The sequence below is a fragment of the Corvus brachyrhynchos genome, unplaced genomic scaffold (assembly GCF_000691975.1).
Source record: "Corvus brachyrhynchos isolate BGI_N302 unplaced genomic scaffold, ASM69197v1 scaffold614, whole genome shotgun sequence".
NCBI classification, from domain to species: domain Eukaryota; kingdom Metazoa; phylum Chordata; class Aves; order Passeriformes; family Corvidae; genus Corvus; species Corvus brachyrhynchos.
In genome coordinates this window covers 806,513-812,053 of record NW_008237444.1, presented here as the reverse complement: position 1 = coordinate 812,053, position 5,541 = coordinate 806,513, and the positions used below count along the sequence as shown (strand labels likewise).

The 5,541-nt window shown below is 48.5% G+C and overlaps 1 long non-coding RNA gene across 1 annotated transcript; it reads left to right on the top strand.

The window, feature by feature from the left end:
* Positions 1 to 4,565: 4,565 nt before the first annotated feature.
* LOC108446032 lies at positions 4,566 to 5,390 on the top strand. Its single transcript, XR_001861136.1, has 2 exons — positions 4,566 to 4,595; positions 4,838 to 5,390. It is a non-coding gene; the product is annotated as an uncharacterized LOC108446032 (long non-coding RNA).
* Positions 5,391 to 5,541: the final 151 nt, after the last annotated feature.

Below are 5,541 nucleotides of genomic sequence, written 5' to 3'. Positions count from 1 at the left end.
GGCACAGCGTGGCAAGGAAGGGAATCTTCCAGGCCTCTGGAGGTTTGACAGTTTTTATTGCCAGCCCTGCTCTGCTCTTACAGGGCACAAAGGCCTCCTCAAGTGTAAGGATCTCCTCTCCAATTTTCCTGCAGTTTCTTTACTGACATAATCAGGTCATCCCAGCTGGAGACAGGCTCACCTGTAGTCATAAATGGATGCTGCCTAAAGGAAAAGCAACAAAGGAAGAAGTCTTTACTTTCCATGCTCACATCGTCACAGGCTCAAGAAGAATTCCTCTGGCTACCAGAAAGATGCACAACGGGCACTGAGCACACTCTCTGCTCTTCCCTCTTCCTATGCCAGACCTGTCTTTCTCAATCCAATGTGGCAAACTATCCTCTTCATCCCTTTATGCTGCCATCCTCCGGTCACAGGGCTTTTTGCCCTGCCAGCACTTTGGGATTGCAGCTTGCTGTCCCAGGGCTTTTTTCCTTTCATGTAATTCCACAGACTCCCTTAGGTTCTTCTTTTCTCAAGACATGGGTATCTTAATAGCCAGAAAATATGAGGAGCGTAAGACGGTGCTCAGCAAACAGCACTGCCTCTAAGAAATATTGCTCCCAGTAGGATTCAGGCTCATATCTTGTTCTCCACAGTGCTGAGGCCTAGGTTTTTTGCAGCAGGTCAAGGGCCAGCAGAGAAGTGTTGGAGTGCTGATGAACTCAGCTCTCACTTGCAGCAGGAGCAGTGTCCATCTTTCCACACCGCTACTGTGCTGGCTGGCAGCTTCCTTCATTGCAGGAACAGCTGAGGAAGTTGCATGTTCTGCAGCTCCTTCTCTGCCACCAAGTCCAGCAACAAATCTGCAGCAGTTCTTATCCATTTGACTGGGCCAGGCAGCAAACAGTGCTGGGGCAGGTCCTGTCCAGCTGGCCCTGATTCAGTGGCAGAAACCTCCCCAAGTGGGGCTTGGTGGTAGAAACCTCGAAGAGAGGGCCTGGAGGGATAAACTGGGGCCCACTCTGAGGCTCACAGTTCATGGCCATTTTCATGCTACATTTTGAGGGATTTCCTGACAGATGACTACAACAAGATATTGACTGGGTTGAAAAGATGCAGAAGGAGATCTGGCTTTGGAAGAAGAGGATGCCAGTGCATAGGTCAGTTGGTTGCTGGGTTCCTGCAGTTCTCATCTTTGGTCTGAATGGAGTTGCTTGGGCTGGTGAACAGCAGAGAGGTTTTTTCTGCTTGTGCACAGGGGTATGCTCTGAGTCTTGGTCCCTTCTCTTCCCAAAACAGTCAGCCTGAAAGAGAGAACATGCCACTCCTTATTGCATGGTATAAGCTGAAAGGTTTCCACCATCAGGGAGAAAATTGCTTTGTCTGATCAGGTTTGGCTAAAGAGCTAGGCTGCTTGTGCAGTCCTAAGCCAGGACGGCGGTAACACCTCAGTATGTGCTCACCAGGCTTTTATCCACAGAGGAAAGGTGAATTCCTGGCTATATACCTATTGATTGGGGTTTTTTTTGAGAGAGGAATGTGACTATAAACTAACAAAGTCTTGCAACTAAGACATTAGGGAAGGGGAAAATGTTTCTTTTGACTAATTAGACTCTAAATGAAACCTTTTGTCAAAAAAGGAGAGATATTTTCTTTCCATGGCTTGTAAGTCCAGAGAGTACAGCAGCAACTGACACCAAGGGGATCTCTGGGCAGTTTCAGAAGACTTTCCAGCACCCAGACTAGTTTCGGCTAATGAAATGAAGGCCAATAGCAGAAGTGGTAATATATGCTTGGAGGACATACTCAGATCCTTCTGCAGATGCCGAATGTTTCAAGTTCACTGGACCCAAGGTGAAGCTGGTGGATCTATCTCATTACATTGCAGCTCATTCTGACTCCTCTGGTGTCTTTCATCTTTGAAACCCCTGAAACTTTCATTTATCAGTGTTAACAAGCCTAACGCTGGTCCCTGACTCATTTCCACGAGCTCTGAAATGTCCTCAGTCAGAGGAGATGCAGCGTTATTTCTGTGATGTCTTTCTGGACCGGCTTAGCAGAAAAGCGCTGGCTGGGCACGTGTGCTGGTTCCTCTAAGGAGGAGGCACTTCAGGGACCCGATGGCCTGGGCTCGTGTTGCTCCATAGGCAAAGGAAAAGAGAGGGGCTTCTGGTCTGGCGTCTAACAGGTTTATTGTCAGAAGTTTAGCAACCAGAACATGGCAATGATCTTAATGGCTGGGAGGGTTTTCCCTCAGTTTTGTAGGGGGTTTGAAAACCGTGGGGAAAGAGGAAAACAACCAATGAGTTACAAGCCAGGGGGAGGATACAAAGTCAACAAGAACCAATGGGAGAAACTGGGAGGTGGGAGTTATAACAAAGAACCCATGAAGAACTGAGTAAGAGAGAATTTTCCCTAGCAGGGGGAGGCTGTTTGGATCTGGGTGCAGCCCAGGGGGACGTGGCTTAGGTCTCTGTGCCGTCCATCGACCCTCCCTCATTGTCACTGTCCTGGGTGGAGAATTCTACCAACAGGAGAGCTCTGAATTGATTGACATTCCCCTGCCCCAGCCCAGCAGTGGGCTGGGTCACAGCAACACAAGCTGACTTAACAAAAGCACAGACTCCTTATAAAGAAAGATCGTTGTCTTCAGAAAAACTGTAACTGGAAGATCAAAAGAAAAGAAAATGAAACAAAACATCAAGAGAGTGAAACATATCTGCATGGATAGTTCAGAACTCTGTGTTTCAGAAAATGTTGCCAAAGCCATTGCATTTGTGTAAACAAAGATCTCAAAGAGGGAAGCCATTCAACAGAATGAAGAGTTTCACAGGCTTTCATTTACCTGGATTTTTCACTGTAGGGCCTCCCATGAAGCATGAAATTCTTCATGTTTGGACACTACTTTTTCACAGTGTCTCCTTTCCCCCTCCAAGGACTGCCAACAAACTTACAGCTCCTTGTTCTGATGTTCCTCCTCCCATGGTTTCCTCTTCTCCTCCATGATCTTTTAGAAATGCTCAGCCTCAAGCACCTTCTGCATTGACAGTTCAGGTGCCTCACTCAGGCCTGGCCAAGCTTCATGGCCAGTTCCTTGCTGGCACTCTTCATAGAGTTAGCTGTAGCTTCATAGCTAGCTGGGATGTCATCTCTTCTACCTCAACTTAAACAGAACAAAGGAGTCTGAATTGTATATGTAATATTTGTTGCTGAATGATACTGCCACTGTATGTCATAACTGCCATGGACAATGAGTATGGACTGCTCCAGATACACCAGTCATGAGTTCCTGATACAGCTTGGAACCAGCCAGCAGTACACCAGCCCTCGTGCCCTGGAAGACATCTAGGATAAACTTAACACACAGACACTGACCAAATTAATTCAACAGACATCTTGGAAAGACATCTGTTGTCTATGGAAACGATACCTGTGCTTGTGTATGTATGTGTATGTATATATATAGTTCAAAGGTGTAAGATCTGGACATGATGTAGATGGTCTAGAATAAGAAGTGGGAAGTATCCTGGTTGCCAAGGTGGGCGGAGCTTAGAGCTGTATGGGTAGGGCTAAGCTGCTATTCTACACCACTGTCATCATTGCTGGGGTCATTGCTGGGCTTTGGAGGGAAGAAAAGGTGAGAAGCAGCATTGTTTTGTTTCCCTCTCTTCCTCAGAGAGATTTCTGGGACCAACCTTACCAACCCTGTCCTCCACAGCTGCTGTCTATCCCTTACTGTTCTTCTGAGATACAGTTCTGAGGCAAACACAGTTGAGACTGTGGCTCTGAGACATGGGTACTAGACGTGGCTCTGAAAGCAGCAAGCTGGAAGCAGCTGCAGGAAACAAAGTGGTGGCAGTGAGCCCAAGCCCAGCCAAGCCTGTGCTGAGTAGTGTGGAGTGATGCTGGAAGCAGCTGCACAGCATGGAGTCCAGCAGAACAAGTGAAGCGGAGAAGTCCAGCGCAGTCTGAAATGGCAGTGCTATGTGGCATTTGAACCAGAAGACTGGAGCAGTCTGAAGCAATGGTCTGGATGACCCAGCTGTTTTGGGGGTTTGTCCATCATAATATTTTTGTTGGCTTGGGCTCGGGGATGGGAAACACTAGCTGTGGGAGAACCCACCATTGTGTCATTTTCAAGGGACCATAAAACATGATCCGTAGGATGTAGGATATGGGATTATCTTTGTTAAAATTGTTAAAACTTATCCTCACCAGAAGGCCCTCTGGGAAAGGCACAGCTGTGGGCTGGGCAGTTGGAAGATGGCTGAGGGGTGAGAGGCAGTAAGGAGTGAGGAGAGAGTTGGCTGGGTGACAGCTGGAAGTGAGATTGTGATTGGCTGGAGAAACGCAAGGACATCATATGACGGGGAAATTGGGTGATAGGATGCGTAGACAGCAGCACAGCAACTGAGCCAGCCAATGACTGCCTTTCTTCAGTTAAGTTCTGCTAAGTTTCAGTTCGGTTTCAGTTGTGTCCAGTGGAAATTAAGGGTATAAACAGGGGATGATTTCTCACAATATAAGGATCTTCTTTGGACATACAAGGGAGATTGTTCGCTTTGTTCCCCGTTGTTACATGTAGGCTCTGGTCTGCCCAGGAACTCCTGAAGGTAAGAAAAAGCAAAGCGGCACCAAGCCCTGCGAGCTGTGGACACCTGCATGAAGGGCTGAAGAGCATTGTGGGCCACGTGGGCCTGGGCGAGACAGGTCCGGGACCGGAAGGCGGAGGGGCGGGTGGTGCCCTCGGTCCTCTTTGTGTGTCTTCCTGGTAGCAGAGGAATCCTGCTTGAGCCTGTTGGACGTGATCTTGGGAAGTTACGGTTCCTTTTGGTTTTGTTTTTCCTTTGGGCAGCATCCGTTTGTGACCTCAGGCGATCCTGCCTCCAGCCTGGCTGCTCTGATCATCTCAGCCAAGCAAGTGCAGGAAGACTGGAGAGGAGACGCTTGCGCCTGAGGAGGCCTTGGTGCCCCGCCAGCTCAGAGGAGTGAAGAGGGGATGCACCGTGTTTTAGGAGAAGATTCGGCCATCCCCTGAGTTTTATAATGAGCTATGCCGTAGTTAGGAAATGTGTGGTTTTGAGATTTTCTTAGCTTAGCTGGTTTTAGTTAGGACTCGAGACCCCGGAAAGCTTCATTAATAGAGCATTGATTAGCTAAGAGTAGAGTATTGTTGACGTAAGGAAGCTGAGAATTATCCTGGAACTAGAAACGGACGAATCGTCATACTAATGATTCAGCTATGAGAGAAAAAGCTGGGCCTCAGCAGAACTGGACCAGGCGTGAGCTGTCAGCCTGAACAAGTCACCAGGAGGACAGAATGACGAAGATGAAGAAGTAGCCAGAAGACCCTTGGTTTCAGCCCTTGGTTTCAGCATGACTGGCAATAAAAAACTGTAAAACCTCCAGAGCCCTGGAAGATTCCCTTCCTTGCCACGCTGTGCCTAAGCTGGACAGCGCCTTCGAAGCCGTGCGCTCTGGACGGGCTGTCCCGTTGATGGCTTTGCGCTGCTTCCCAGCGGCCCAAGGCTCTCCCCCCTCGCAGAGGGGCCCTGCCCC